General features: G+C 42.9%; 1 long non-coding RNA gene across 1 annotated transcript in view; it reads right to left on the reverse strand.

Moving 5' to 3' along the window:
- Positions 1-7820: 7820 nt before the first annotated feature.
- Positions 7821-16153, reverse strand: part of LOC134297109 (uncharacterized) — a 75890-nt gene continuing 67557 nt past the window's right edge. Inside the window, exon 4 of the long non-coding RNA XR_010003855.1 lies at positions 7821-10728. This is a non-coding gene — a long non-coding RNA (uncharacterized LOC134297109). The remainder of the gene's footprint in view (positions 10729-16153) is intronic.

Here is a 16153-nt window from a genome sequence, read left to right on the forward strand (position 1 = left end):
AGTTGTGCATCCATTTACACTGTCAGTTGTACAACATTATCATTCAGTGCAACAGTCATGTGTAGAGTCCCTGTGTAGGATATGATGCCATGTAATGCAGAGCACGGGGATGCTGCTTTTGGGAGGCTATTATCAGAATCCCCCAGATACCACGAGTACTTTTGCTGGCTTTGGGATTCTAGGAATCATTGCTCCAAAAAGGAACGCCCTTAAACATATTAACATAATGTAGATCTTGGAAGATCTGACTCGTCAGGTGAGATTAAACCCAGTGGAGGGCTTTTCTACCTCTTGCTTCCCAGCTTAAATAGCTTCAGGGATAGCTGTTGGATACATCATGCCATGGCATTCCAGGCCATATACCAGGAAAATGTTCCTTGTATTCCAGGGGGAGTTTTCAGAGAGTAATGTTGAAATCTGAGTGGAACCAATGGCAACTGAGGTGGCCCTAGACCATTGCAATCCTATCATCAAGCATGATTATTGAGCACAGCAAAGACATTTAATATGGAAAGTGGCTGGCAGCCAAACAGAAACCATGATCTGTCATAAATGAACTTTCTAGTCCAACAGCATGTTCACATTTTGGGATCTGGGGGATTTCACAAGCTCTGAATCCCTCTGCATTGAAGTCTGCATCTATTCATATAGCTGTCTTCTTGGAGCTGAAGTAATTCAAAACATAATATAACATACACAATCATTGTAAAGTTGACAACTAGAGTCAGGAAATAACAGTCCTTCAGAATGCATGTGCTTCAGTACTTTTCCAATTATGGTTTTGTTGTGAAAAATATGCTGAGGTTAAAAGGTCAGGGTTTGGATGATCTTTTAATGGAGGTGTTATTTTGCTTTTTACTGATATTTTTTTTTACATACAGACAGCTTTTAGACAACTGTGGTAGAGGACGTTCTCCTGAGTCCTCATGACAATATGCCAGATAGCTCAGAGCAGCTGAAATCATATTTTGTGTCTTCATCCCCACACCAAATGAACCAGACTGCCAAAACTGCTAGCAGCAGGCATGTAAGCAGTGTTCCGTCCCCCAGGACGATGGTTTGCCTTACCTATTGGTCGTTTGTTTGTTTTCCCTCCTTTGCATCTTGTTTCAGCCTCTGGCTGCAAAGCCCAGGAAAAGTGGCTTGGAATCTGCAAAAGCTGGCTGCAGTTTTCTTTGCAGTGATTGGTCAAAGAGTGCAACATCTTAGGACCGCCCTTTTTACCAGGGTCTAGTCTCCATTTTGGAGCTTCATTCTAGCTATAGTTTTCCAACGTGCTGGAGCTGTGCAAGGCTAACTGGGACAAATCATCCTCAAAACCAGGCCAATCTAAGCCTATCCAAATTAGATAAGTATTGAATTATATTGATCTGGAATAGGAAATCTAGTTAGAGGAGCAAAGTTATTCCATCGCTTCTAGAACTAATCTTTGCTGTAAAGATAGGGAAGGAAAGAGTTTCTCCTTCTAATATAGACAGCGTGATTAGGGTATAGTGGTTTTATAATCACCTTTGCCTTCTGGAACCAGGGATAATTCTGCAACTAAAACCTATGGAAATTTGTTTCATTTTCTGCAACTTTAAGATCTGTGCCAGGTTTACAACCTTGTATGAATAAACATCCCTTTTTGAAGTTATCCAGACTCAGTCGTTCAATATCTATAGGACAGCTTATAGGGATTTGCAGTTCGCCCGGATAAAGGACAGCACGTTTCAGTTTTATAGCTTTTTATTGTCCGGCGGACGGCACAGTTTTGAGGTAGATCAGCGGTTTTTCCGCTTGAGCTAGCTTGCACAGCCTATAGTTTTTTATAGTTTAGGAAGTTTAGTTTAGGCCGCGGCTTTTCTGCCTGAGCTCAGTCTGCATACCTAAAGACTCTACCAGCGTCTGAGGCAGTGGAGCCCGCTCTCAGACCTGAAGGAGTCAAATAGTGGGGCTCTATTTCCTTGCTATTTGGCTCGCGTGTGCGCACGTGGCCCAGTGGCTTTCTGGGTTTGCACAGGCTGTGCAGTTCCCAGCAACGTCCAGGGCTCCCTCGGCGGTAGACCTCGAGCCGCGGAGCACCAGCGACAGTTCTTTGGCTGGCTCTGAGGCGTGAAGCCCACCAGAACCAGGCTAGAACCTGGACAGGCCTGGCAACGCTGCTGCGAGTTCGGCCGGAGCACTCGGCCGGCTTCGACCTACCTCATCGTCCTGCGGTGGTGACCTGCCTCATCGTCCTGCGGTGGTGACCTGCTTCATCGTCCTGCGGTGGTGACCTCCCTTCACAGCGGGGAGGAGGCGTCTTTTCTCTCCTCCTTTCCAAAGCCAGCCTCGGTGCTCCTTCGGCGGCAGGCCTCGAGCCGCAGAGCACGAGGTGCTTGAAAATTTGGCGAAGTCGCCATTTTGGCAGTTTACGTCACTCGGGCAAGGGAGGTATCAAGTGGCAAGTTGCTGTCAGTTGGCATTTTGCAGCTTGCCCACTAAAATCTGGCGCCAAAGGTCACAATCTTTGTAAAGTATAGTTACTTAGTGATATATATTGCTATGGTTAAGTGTTGTGCATTGTATTATATATTGCATTTGCTTTTATTGTAAATTTACTTGCTGGTATGTTGTATTTGCTTTTGTTGTAAATTTACTTGCTATTAAGAATACATAATGTCTATGCAATTTCAAGATGATACAGATGGTATACCTCCTTCTGAGGCTGAAAGTAGGAATGAAAGGCCCCAAAGGATAAAGCACCCTTCAGCCAAGATGCTAGCCCATCTAATAGATGAAAAGGAGCTCCTCCATGTGAGGTTAGGTTCGGCATGGGAGCGAATTGTAACATTGATGGACAGAATTGAGAGCTTGGGTATTACAAGGGTGCCATCCATATTACAGACAGACCTTGAAGAGACCTTCGGTCTCTGGAGGGGTTTGGTGTCTAAGATAGTCCAGGTCCTCGAGCGCATTAACGCCAAGGATTCAGAGTTAGAAATAGTGAGTGTCTTAGCTGACACTAATGAGAAAGAAAATAAGGTGAGGGCAATTCTAGATGCCTTGGAATTTAGTTCTCCACCTGTTAATCTAAGGTCTGAGCCAAAAGGAAATCAGTCTTCCTTATGCAGCCATGAGACCAATCTTTTGAAATCACCTGCTGTGGCACTTAGTCTTAAGTCCAACCGCTCTAGCCAGGTATCTAAACTAAGGGAGCGTGCATCGTCTAAACACAGCCACTCTAGCAAGTCTTCTGCTGCTGGGAGTGCCATCTCTTCCCTAGCTGCCTTGCACATTAAGGAGGCTGCACGTCTGGAGCTAAAGAGCAAGGTAGCGGGGGCGGAGGCTGATGCTAAGGCAGCTGATCTCACCCTTCCCTTTAAAGAAGAAGAGCAACGACTGCAAATAGAACAGGCCCGTAGACAAAGCGAAATGCAAATGGAACAGGCCCGTAGACAAAGCGAAATGCAAATGGAACAGGCCCAAAGACAAAGCGAAATGCAAATAGAACAGGCCCGTAGACAAAGCGAAATGCAAATAGAACAGGCTCGTATAGAGATGCTTAGAATAAAGATGGATGCCGCAGCCAAAAGGGTAAGGGCTGAGACTTTGGCCAAGGCCCTAATTGAGCCACTCACAGAAGAAAATGTAAGCCAGTTACCAATACAGGACCCTTCTGCCAAAGTGTTTGCGCACCTTGGCAGCATGTACAGCCAGTTTTCGGATGAGGAACAGGGAGACTTCTCTCCTTACCCAGAGCAGGGCCCCAAAGTCACTTTTGAGTTTCCTGCAGAGCAGAGCGTCATAGCGGGGAGCTCACCCTTGCTCGAGCTACCTGTGCCTCCTGCTAAAACCCTAGGTCAGTCAATCAGGGCCTCAAGGCCGAGCGCTAGTTGGCCCCTACAGACAGCTGCACAGGGAACCATCGATTCGTCAGTGGTCGATGTCATCCCTCCAAGAGGCCAAAGGTTGACGCAAGGTACACGGTGGGAGTCCACTCCACAACAGCAAACTCCTCAATTGTTCCCTTCGACGCCGGAGTCCCAGCTTGTCTCCATCATCAGAAGCCCCAGAAGAGATCTTAAGGACAAGGGTGTCGAAAAGTTTTCGGACAAGCCTGAGGAATTTCTTCTCTGGAAGGCCACCTTCCAGAGAGCAATCAGAGACTTAAAGTTATTGCCTGAGGAAGAACTGACTCTTCTGGCTGCATGGTTGGGCCCAGCCTCATCCTCACAAGTTAAGAAGATCTACGCAGCCCACGTAGCCGATCCCGACAAAGCCCTGGAAAAGGCCTGGGCCAGGTTGCAGCAGAGGTATGGGGCCAGCACAGAGATTGAAGCATCTCTTATGGACAAGCTCCAAAGGTTCCCAGCTTTGAAACTCAAAGACTTCAAACTCTTGTGGGACCTCAGCGATCTCCTTACGGAATTAGAGTCGGCCAAGGAGAATCCAGAACTGCCCGGTTTGAAGTGCCTCGATCAGCACCTGTCCCAGAGGCAGATCTTGACCAAGCTGCCCTTCACTTTGCAAGAACGCTGGGGACAGGAGGTCTTCAACTACAAGGAGGCCCACTCCCAGGCATACCCTCCATTTTCTCATTTGGTCCAGTTCATCACCAGGGCGGCCAGAGAAAGGAATGATCCGCAGACGGGCCTCCCCACCTTATACCAAGGGACCCAGCCAGAGAAGGCATCTAAAGTGGAGAAAAAACCATCCAGAGAGGCCAAAAGACCGGTTAGTGTTAAGGCTGTTGAAACTCAGCACAGGGCCAACGAATCCAAGTCAGAGGTGAAGGAGGTGCTCTGCCCCATTCACCAAAAGCCTCACAGTTTGGCCAACTGCCGGGAATTTGGCAAGAAGCCTTATAAAGAAAGACAACAGATTGTACAGAAGCTGGGCATATGTTTTAGGTGCTGTGGAGCAACTCTTCACTTTGCATCCAACTGCAAAGAGGACGTCAAATGCGCAAGGTGTAACAGCCTTAAGCATTGCACCGCGATGCACAACTCTGACGCTGTCTCCCGTGCCAAAGGGGACACGTCTTCCAAAGAAGGGTCATCTACTGAAGCCACCAACATGCAGGCCGCGTCACGGATGCAGGAGGATGCTCCATCGGTCGCCTGTACTGAACTATGCTCTGACGTGCACCAGTTCAGAGTCTGCCATCCCATCTGCCTAGCAGATGTATATCCAGCCAGAAGACCTTGGCTTAAAAAGAGACTTTACGTGGCTTTGGATTCACAAAGCGACGCCTCCCTGGCGACTCCAGAGTTTTTCCAACTGTTTGACATAAAAACCCAGACGGTCGACTACACCATGTCCACCTGTGTAGGGAAGAAGAAGTTGCAGGGTCGCATAGCATCCGGCTTTGTTGTTTCCTCTTGTGACCAGAAGAGACAGTTCAAGTTGCCAGACCTGATTGAGTGTTCCTCCATCCCTCGGAACAAAAAACAAATTGTAACTAGAGAAGTTGTGGAGGCTCATCCACATTTGCGACGATTAAAGAATGCCATACCTGCTTTCCGTCCAGATGTGGACATTGCCCTTCTGCTTGGTGCGGACTGTCCGAACTTGTTCTATGTGAACGACCAAGTTAAGGGACCTCCAGGGGCGCCCATTGCTCAGCTGCTACCACTAGGCTGGACAGTTACAGGCCCAGTGTGCATAAACAAGATGCACCCACCATCGTCGTTGGACTCCAATCAAGCACAGGTGCTTAAAGGTGGACGTCCTACACTTGTGCGCAGTTGCCTAAGTCATATCTCGGTCTACTGCCAAGCAATAACTCCAGAGTATTCCTCCATCTTCAAAGTCTCTGAGAGAGACGAAGCCACAGCGCTCTCGAAAGATAAGCAAAGGTTTTCGGACATTATGAATGCTCAAGTCTTACGAAGTGCAGAGGTGAAAGTTTGCAAGACAACCACAGAAATCAAGATGGGCCAAAGATCTTGTCTGGAACGACACCATTTTGAACGTTTTCCGGAATGGCACAGTCTTCTTAGAGCAGTTGCTAGGCTTATACATCGCTTAGTCTGCAAAGATAGTCAGCCTTTGCAAGTTCAGGACATGTTGAAGGCTAAGGGAGTAATATTCAGGTCAGTTCAGAGGCATGAGTTTAGTCTAGAAATAGCCAGGTTAGAACAAGGGCTTGACACCCCCAGTCGGAGTTTCTTGCGTGAGTTAAACCCATTTCTAGGCAAGGAGGGTATTTTGAGAGTTGGAGGAAGGTTAGCCAAAGCTAAACTCAAGGCGTGCATAAAAAACCCCATCATCATACCCCCTAATAGTCACACTGCATTGCTGCTCGTTCGGCATCACCATGAAAGGATCCATCATCAGGGTAGAACTCTGACTGAGGCGACCCTTAGAAATGAAGGCCTGTGGGTGGTAAATGCTAAAAGTTTGGTCAGCAGTGTTATTTTTAAGTGTGTCAAATGTCGGCGACTCAGACGTAACTGTCAAAGTCAGTTAATGGCAGAACTACCTCAGGATAGGACTTTGACAGACCCACCCCTTTCCCATGTGGGAATCGATGTGTTTGGTCCTTGGGAGGTTGTCACTAGGAAAACCAGGGGTGGTGTTGTAAATAACAAAAGATGTGCGGTTTTGTTTACTTGTTTGTCAGTACGAGCTGTCCATATAGAGGTTGCAGAGGGAATGGACACTTCATCATTCATAAACGCATTGAAAAGGTTCATAGCCCTCAGTGGGCCAATTAAGTCAATTCGATCGGACTGTGGCACCAATTTTGCATGTGCAGACCTTAGCCAACCACTTCTGGAAGAGGTGGAAGGCCGAATACTTAAGCCAGCTTCCAACCAGAAGACTCTGGCAAACCCCAGAGGACAATTTCAAGGTGGGAAACCTTGTGTTGCTAAAGGACAAAGACTTGCCCCGCTATGCCTGGCCTATGGGCATTATACTAAAGACCTTTCCTTGCCCTGACGGTAAGGTTAGAAAAGTTCAGGTAAAGACTCATAGTAAGGACAAAATGTCTGTCCTGGACAGACCAACCAGCAATTTCGTGTTGCCTGTCCAAAGTGTGTAAGTTTTATACTGTTTTATTGTTGTGTATACAAAGGTGTTTGTATGTTTTTGATTGGTAAATTCCCACATCCTGGGAATTTAGCGGGGAGTGTTCCGTCCCCCAGGACGATGGTTTGCCTTACCTATTGGTCGTTTGTTTGTTTTCCCTCCTTTGCATCTTGTTTCAGCCTCTGGCTGCAAAGCCCAGGAAAAGTGGCTTGGAATCTGCAAAAGCTGGCTGCAGTTTTCTTTGCAGTGATTGGTCAAAGAGTGCAACATCTTAGGACCGCCCTTTTTACCAGGGTCTAGTCTCCATTTTGGAGCTTCATTCTAGCTATAGTTTTCCAACGTGCTGGAGCTGTGCAAGGCTAACTGGGACAAATCATCCTCAAAACCAGGCCAATCTAAGCCTATCCAAATTAGATAAGTATTGAATTATATTGATCTGGAATAGGAAATCTAGTTAGAGGAGCAAAGTTATTCCATCGCTTCTAGAACTAATCTTTGCTGTAAAGATAGGGAAGGAAAGAGTTTCTCCTTCTAATATAGACAGCGTGATTAGGGTATAGTGGTTTTATAATCACCTTTGCCTTCTGGAACCAGGGATAATTCTGCAACTAAAACCTATGGAAATTTGTTTCATTTTCTGCAACTTTAAGATCTGTGCCAGGTTTACAACCTTGTATGAATAAACATCCCTTTTTGAAGTTATCCAGACTCAGTCGTTCAATATCTATAGGACAGCTTATAGGGATTTGCAGTTCGCCCGGATAAAGGACAGCACGTTTCAGTTTTATAGCTTTTTATTGTCCGGCGGACGGCACAAGCAGTGCTGTGGTTGTTTCACACAATAATCAGATTTGATCCATGCTAACATCTATTTCTTTCAGACAGCATGTGTTCTAGCATTGTGGCAAGTCAGATGGTTCACATCAGCAAAAATAAACAAGGTAACTTTGCCATTCCCAACCTCATTCCCACGCTTTGCATGTTGGTTCTTCTGCTCTGGCCTTCATTGTGCTGGATACCTGCCATATACATTAGTAACATACGTATATTGTCTGACTCTACAGAATGTATCTTCAGATGGCGGAGCCTTTGTGATGTGCTCACAATCTGTGCTACTAAATTGTTTTAAACAATAAAAAATATCCTAGAACAGTTTACATTTTAAAAAACCCACAAGAACATTTTTTTAAAATGCATCTGGAGAATACAGCCCAGATCCTTTTATTTCTCGGGACAGACACTGAGAGATTGTAACCCCTTCCCCTTGGAAAAGCATTGCTCAAAGGGGGCCATCAACCTGCTCGTAAGTATTGGCCTGCATCTGCAGCAAGGTAAATGCACACAAAATGTACCTACAAGAATTTTGTCACTAGTTCCTGGGTCTACTCCCTCCCCCCTTTCTTTCAATTGCTTTTCTTGTTGTGGTATGTTTTTCAGATGGTCTGCCAGTAGACAGGGACTATCTCATCTATCTAGTCACAAGTGGCCAAAGTGTGATTCTGGGAGGAGGTACACAAAACTCCCTTGCAGTTTGCCTTCTCTAATTCTCTCCAATACCCTAAAATTATTCACCTCATTCATTTCTGAGAGTGCAATTTAATATGTAAATATAACTATCAGTCTGATCACTCCTTTCTAAAAATGTTCTTTCTGCTTTAAACCATGGTGTGTGGGGTCATTACACATCAATGTTCCTAAGTTGTAAATGGTTTTAAAAATCAAAAACAACAGTTTGACTACTGGCAGTTAGTGCAACCAGTACACCTCTGGGCAATTAGGAAGATAATGCTTAATCCCAATTAGCAATCTAGTCACCATATGCAGATCTGTTTTGAAAATATCTTCAAGGCTATAGCAGCCTAACATCAAGGTTACTATAGCATGTTGCATTCAGGGCAGTCTATCTCTGTCTCGATACTAGGGTCTCACAGCTGGTTCATCAACCTAAACTGTACAAATGCATTCTGTGCTGCAGAAATAAACCACACTTTTAATAATTAAGATAAATCAAGAAGCATTCCCAGTTTGTAAACACATTTCTTCAGAGAAAGGGAAAACATTTCTAATAGTCATCCTTACTAGCTCCCAGCTTGAAATAATCAATCAAACTTTCATCTACATTGGATTCTCTTATCCATTAGCTTGTGAGGACATGTTATCTTCATGTCTTTGCATGCTTCGAGAAACCTTTTATGATAATCTGGCCTATCTATTCCATTTATTTGTGTCTTCTTTTTTATTTGCTGGCTCTATTGTCCCTTTTATCTTCCATTCTTATTTTAGCTCATGCTTTGGTCTTGTTATATTTTATGGTCTTAATGCTTTTATTGTTAAGTCACTTTGCTGCTACCCTATGAAAAGCAGCATAACATATGGGATTCACTTGTAAATAAAATACATTTAATTTAAAAAACATGAGGTAATTAAAATTGGTCTCAGTCTTTCATCCCTCACCAAACAGAGGTGTGGGGTATATTTGCATAAAACAGGAATATTCTAATTTTTATAAATAGAAGTACAGTACACTGAGAAAGAAAAATACTGTACTAATATTTCCGTAGAACTACAATACTTCTCACCAGAATAGTAAAGACTCATCTGATGCAGTACATGAAAATAGATTTCTGTGGTTGTTTTAGTAGGATTGTATGTTTTTTGTTTTATGATGTTTAATTCTGTTGCATGGTTTTCCTTTTTGGCAATTGAATGTTTTTCCTTATGTTGGAAACTACCCTGAGTCCTCTTGGGGAGATAGGGCAGTATATAAATAAAGTTTTATTATTATCATCATTATAACCCAAATACCGGTACTTCCTCAGTCAAGGTATTAACTGTGAATGAGACTGTGAATGAGCTAATAATAATAATAATAATAATAATAATAATAATAATAGTAATAGTAATAATAATAATAACTTTATTTTTATACCCCGCCCCATCTCCCCGAAGGGACTCGGGGCGGCTTACATGGGGCCTTGCCCGATAAAACAATCAAATATCAAAACACAGCAATAAAACAGTTATCCAATAAAAACATCAATTACAGTAAAAACAATCGTTAAAATCAACATAAAACATTCAATATTAACACTGGAGACTAATTCATAGAACCCAGGCAAAGTGCAACATGTGCCGAAATGGGCCGAAATGGAGAAGGTAATTTCACAGTTTTTGAGGTCCATCTGCCTCTATTCAGTTGAAAGTCTTTGATATCAAATGCCAGTTGTTCCACTTGAAACGGATGGTCATAATGGCATCCTGCAGACCAGAGGGGAAAGTCCATCCCCAACGAAGTGTTCATTATCTGCTTTGGTGCTCCCGTTTCAAAATCCATACTCTCATCTTTTCCCTGTCCATGTTGTTCACCAGACAGATCTCCTCCTATCTTTTTTCTTACAGTTTCTTATTAAGAGAGAAATCCTTCAAATAGGATTCTTAGAAAGCCCTTCACATAGAAGGTTGTCTTCTAAAAAGTAGAATTCATAGTTACCTTACACCCTTTTACGAAGCAGCCGGATTATTCTTTTCTATTGTGTATGCGTAACATGGGGTGTTGATGTCTTTACATTGTCTCCATTTTCCAGTTGGAACATTCCTGTCATTCTACGTAATTCCCGGATCATGTTTTCCATTAATATAAATTAACACAGCTACACGCTGGCTTCCAAAGTGGCTTGCCCCAGCTGAACATCTGTTTCCTTATGCATGTCTCATTTCATCTCCAGGAACCTGGTAACAGACATGCCACACAGTTATAATCTTAAACAAATCTAAGCAACAGTATATTGAAGCCTTCTAAAACTACACTTTATTTCAGCCCTCTCAACAGTATTGTAAGCATACTCAAGACGTTTCTTTCAGGTTTATTACCTCAGGTTGTATTTAACATTATCTCAGTCCCACCCCCATCTCAAGCCTGGTTGGTGGGAACGAGAGAGAGGGCCTTCTCAGTGGCTGCCCCTCGACTCTGGAATTCCCTTTTTTCCCAGGGAAGTCAGACTGGCTCTCTCCCTGCTATCCTTCTAGCAGTAGGCTAAAACCTTTCTATTCAGGCAGGCTTTTAAAGATGGAGGTGTTTAAGGTCTAGTCAGGGGGGTGCTCTGGTTTTTAGCTTTGAATTTGTTTTGATGGATTTTAACTATTAATGTTTTGCTTCTGTTTGTGTGTTGTTTTGTTTTAATGATAGCATATTTGTATATTTTAAATTGTATACTAATGTTTTTTTTTTATTAAGCCACTTTGAGTCCCCTTTGGGGAGATAAAGTGGAGAATAAATAAATATAATAATAATCATAATCTTAACAACAACAACAACAACAACAAAAACAACAACAACAACATGTGAATCTACAAAGATTGCTTCTTTGCAACAATTGTTTGTGGCTAAAGAGCATCTTTGGTGAATGAAAAGGTGGGGCCACCTTTGACTTTCTTTCTTTTGACTATTGCTGTGCCTTGCCATCTTTTGTCAATGTTTTCAGCTTTGGCCCCACTGCCCTATAATGCAGTTTGAAAATGAAGCCTTCCATACTACACAGGCATGGCACCAAGACACCACTTTAATGGCCATGGCTGAATCCCATAAGTTTATAATTTGGTCAGCAGCATCAGAAGAGCTCTCTGGTGGAGGATTTTAAAGGTCTAATCCCATAAGGTACAAGTTGCATGCAGTAAAGTGGAATGATAGCCCTCTAATTGTGTAGTGTAATAGGGAACCTTGACATTAATGGATTGCTACATAATAACTGAAAAGGCTAGGGAGTTGAAGAGAAGGAAGCCAGACAGGGCCAAAATGCATATTTTAAAACTAAGGCAAAAAATCCTGACACCTAGCAGCAGATCCACATACAGACCTGTCAGTCCTGGAAAATTGTCCTCACTGTAGTCACAAACTTCCTTTGTAGTGAATCAAGATGGGGGGTGGACAGGGGACATCTGGCAGAATTTTTTAAAAAAAAAAATATGCTGTGGAACTCATATGCGCACATGCAAATATCTTAACGTGTACACACAAGCAGATTTCTGATCTCTCTCTTCGCCCAACTCTAAATTCAACCTCTGTTTAATATTATAAGGTTTAAAAGAAAGAGTTTCAGAGAGTTCCAATTGCTTTCCACTTGTGCTTCCCTTGAGCCACCTGTGTGCCTGTGGCTCCATATTTTGACAGCCCAATCAGTTGATCAGCTGTTTTGAACCTTTAAAAAAGTGGAGCAGTCCACACAGGGGGGAGGGAAGGAAAGCATGTGTTTTGCATGACTGCAGAGATATGCAGTCATCTGAAGGTGCACATTTTTCAGCCAGAATCTGGTTTTAAGTGTACCTTTTTAACATGTGCATTTCAGCTGTTAACCCGATTCTGCATGCACTTTGGCTAAATGTCATTTACCCCCCCCCCCTTTTCACTTGGTTACTTCTGCAATTTTAGTCATGTGTAGAAGGATCCTAAGCCAAAGGGAAGTTAGTTTCCTGTACTTTCACTCAGGGTGTATCTACACTATAGAATGAATACAGTATGAAATCACTTTAGCTGCCAATTCAATGCTATAGAATTCTGGGATTTGTCATATCATAAGGTACCAGCACTCATTGACAGAGAAGACAAAAAGCCTTGTACAACTACAACCCCCAGGGTTCTATAGCATTTAGCCACTGTAGTTAAATGGGTGTAAACTGCATTCATTCTCTTGACTTTGCCTAATTATTGTCTTACACCAAATATTTCTTCATTGTAAAATCTTGTTCTCTCTTTGAGACATCTAGCAGATGAGTATCCTAATGTTTGGAACTATGTGTTGAACTAAGGAATAAAATGGATGAAAAGATCTGGGTTGAGAAAAAAAATGAGAGAATAAATATTTTTATTGAATTGTCTGAGGATGTTTAACTTCCCAGTTATAGTTAAACAATAAAATGTTTACACTGAAAAGAAGGGTTCATACAAAATTTGTATTGAGTCTGGAGCCCATTAAGGTAATACTTCATTATCATCTGAGGAGCAGAATCCTAATGACCCATTCCCAAGTGAAGTTCTTGTCCTCCAAGTGCAGAAAAATCCCATTAGCATTCCTGGGAACTTTGCCAGGGCACGGGTATGTGCATGCATGGAATAAACAGTGCTGTTTCCACTTGAAAACAGTGTTGCTTAGAGAGTGCTCTGTAAGCCTTTCAAACAGCTGGAGCACGTGTGCAAATTCAGTTTCCCAAGCACCACAACACCCTTTGTTTATGCAGAACATCAGGGTCTTCTTCTCATGCTGCCAGGATGGGGTTAGACCTCTAACAAACAGATCTTAAATCAGAGTTCGCAAAATTACTTCTTGGACTATATCTCCCAGAATCCCTCAACCAACACCAATTAGCCATGCTGGAGGGGGGAAGTTGGGAGGAATAAAAGTAATGTTTCCAGTCTTCTAAGTGTGGGAGAAATAATGACAAAATACATTTAAATTTCCCCCTTAAAATGTATTTACTCAGAGCAGAGTTAAGGAGAGATACACATTTCATCCAAAACCCAATAGACCTCTTTCAATTGATAAACATAACAAAGCATTTGACCACTATTATTCACTACATTTGTACTTCAAGGTACATCTAAATTTTCCATGCTTTTATTTGTACACTGAAACAAACAGACTAATCTGATAGTCTCTCCTTCAAAGATTTACCAGTGCCTGTTCTAATGAGGATGCACAGTGTAATTTCCACACTGTTAGGTAGAGATGAAAAGACTCATTTCATGGCATGTTCCTGAGACGATATAGTAAATCCAAATATTAAACAAGCACCTTGCTCTCTCTAGTATATTCCTTTCAAGACCAATTTTACCTAGGGTTCATGCTCTACTGCCTTCGAAAGATCTATAAACCATGTAGTAGCCATTGCATTAGCAGTGACAATCTATCTATCTCCCAGAAGGTCCTTTAGCCAGATATTTGCTTGGCACTAATTTTTCTGTAATTCCATCAAATTAATGTTTCTGTGCTTGGTACCTTTGGATTTGACCTAGGAAGCTTTTTATCCTGTTAGAATACTGATAAAGCAAAGATACTGTAGCTGCTTATAATGGGGAGAGGCAAAACTGGCTGTGAAGTACTTTTTAATGGAACAAACATATGCAAGTTTCAAGCCTCAAGGTCATCAACTGTAAAAGCAGTGGGGTGGGGAAGGAATGGCAGCGCATTCAGGCTGTGACCAGGAGTAAAACTCACTGAATACCTTGGAGCGTACTTCTGTGAAGATAAGCACAGAATTTCACTGTCATGAAGGTGCAGACCAATGACTTAATTGATGGATCTGAGTCCAAGCTGTCTAAATACAAAGGAAATGAGCAACTTCTAAAATTATTGGCCCATAGTCTAAACTGCCTACCTAGTTACACTTGCAAAACTAAGTAACTTCTGCCAGCTCGATTCCCCAAACTTACATTACCAGAAAGCAACTGCACTGAGAGTTTATCTCTTCAGCGGGCAATTAGAGCAGAGAAGGGCTGTGGCCCTTCTACAATGCCATATAAAATCCAGATTATCTGCTTTGATAATGGCAGTGTAGACTCATATAATCCAGTTCAAAGCAGATAATGTGGACTATCTGCTTTGATAAACTGGATTATATGGTAGTGTAGAAGGGGCCTGTGAGTACTTCCAACAGTGAGCTAGGCTGTCATGGGGAATTGTATACGGGGTCCTGCTTCTGATTTCCCTAGGGTGCATTTACACTGTAGAATTAATGCAGCTGACACCACTTTAGCTGCCATGGAATCATAAGAGTTGTAGCTTGATGAAGCCTCAACCCTCTGGCAGAGAAGGCTAAGGACCTTGTGAAACTACGACTCCCACAATTTCATAGCCTTGAGCCATGCCAGTAACAATGTTGTCAAACAGCATTAATTCTACAGACTTACGTGCTGTTGGGAAGAGGTGGAAATATCATTATCCCTTACTCTGGCTGCCAGTTGAACAGACCTCCAGTTCCCAGTGCAGCTGCTGACTGGAAAAAAGTCCTGGAGTGCATTTATTATCTCGGCAAGATTGCAACTACATAGTGTTAGTGTATGTGGAGCAGCTTCGAATCCACAACTTTAGTTTATGAATCCACAACAGGACTACAGAACACCAGGCGTTTTTCTTTGTGAATTAAAACTAAAATGGAACTTGTAAAGCAGATCACAAACTATGGGCATAAGATGGGACCCAAATTCAATCCACACAACATTGTTGCAGGAGACATGAATGCTGAGGAAAATGGGAAGATACAGGAAAGATGGTTACTGCATCTGGAACCAAGTTTTGCTTTTTAAGTTTTGTAGTGTTTCATGTTACATATTGAAACAAGTTATTTAGAAAAGCCTTATTCAGGCTAATTGCAAGAATGCCGTATGGAGCACCCTATTCCATCCCTGAGCCTTGAAAATATATTGAACTTTTTGTTATTAATCATTCATTTTGTGTAGCACAACGATGAGTCAGTGGGGAAATTCCTGGACAAGTTTAAATAGGTTTCTGGGGCGCCTCCCACACCAATGTTCTCATTCCCTGAGATCAGAAGCAGAGATCTTGTTCCCATTCCCTAAGAACTTTTCTTGGAAACCCACACACCCACCACAACCACCCATCTTGAGTGGAACACAATCGAGAGCCACAAGACAAAAGCTCTGCCAATATTGCAGAACCCCAACCACCATGTAGGTTGTCCCCTCCCTGGCTGCCTTTTGCTAGCTAGTAAAGATGCTTTCTTTAAGAGCCAACAGTGGTTTGAGCATTGGATTATGAAACTGGAGACCATGGTTCAAATTCCCACCTGACTACTGAGATAGAGTTATGGAGTTCTAGAATCAGATTTGGAAGGGGCCTCGTGGGCTGTTGGGTCAAAAACCCTGCAAAATGCTTGAGGAGGTCTGCATAACCCGTGATCCTTCAGGTGTTCTGGACTTCAGCTCCCAGAATTCCTGACCAGTGGACAAGTTGGCTAGGGCTTCTGGAAGTTGGAGTCCCAAACACCTGGAGAGCCACAGGCTGTGCAGGTCTGAGCTAGATCATCCCCAACAGGAAGCTGTCCCGCCTTTGTTTGAAAAATTTCAGAGAAGTAAACTCCTGAACTCATTATTTGGTCTCAAGTTCCAAACCACTCTTACTGTCAAGGAGTTCTTTCCAGTATT

This window comes from Anolis carolinensis, chromosome 2 (assembly GCF_035594765.1).
Source record: "Anolis carolinensis isolate JA03-04 chromosome 2, rAnoCar3.1.pri, whole genome shotgun sequence".
NCBI classification, from domain to species: domain Eukaryota; kingdom Metazoa; phylum Chordata; class Lepidosauria; order Squamata; family Dactyloidae; genus Anolis; species Anolis carolinensis.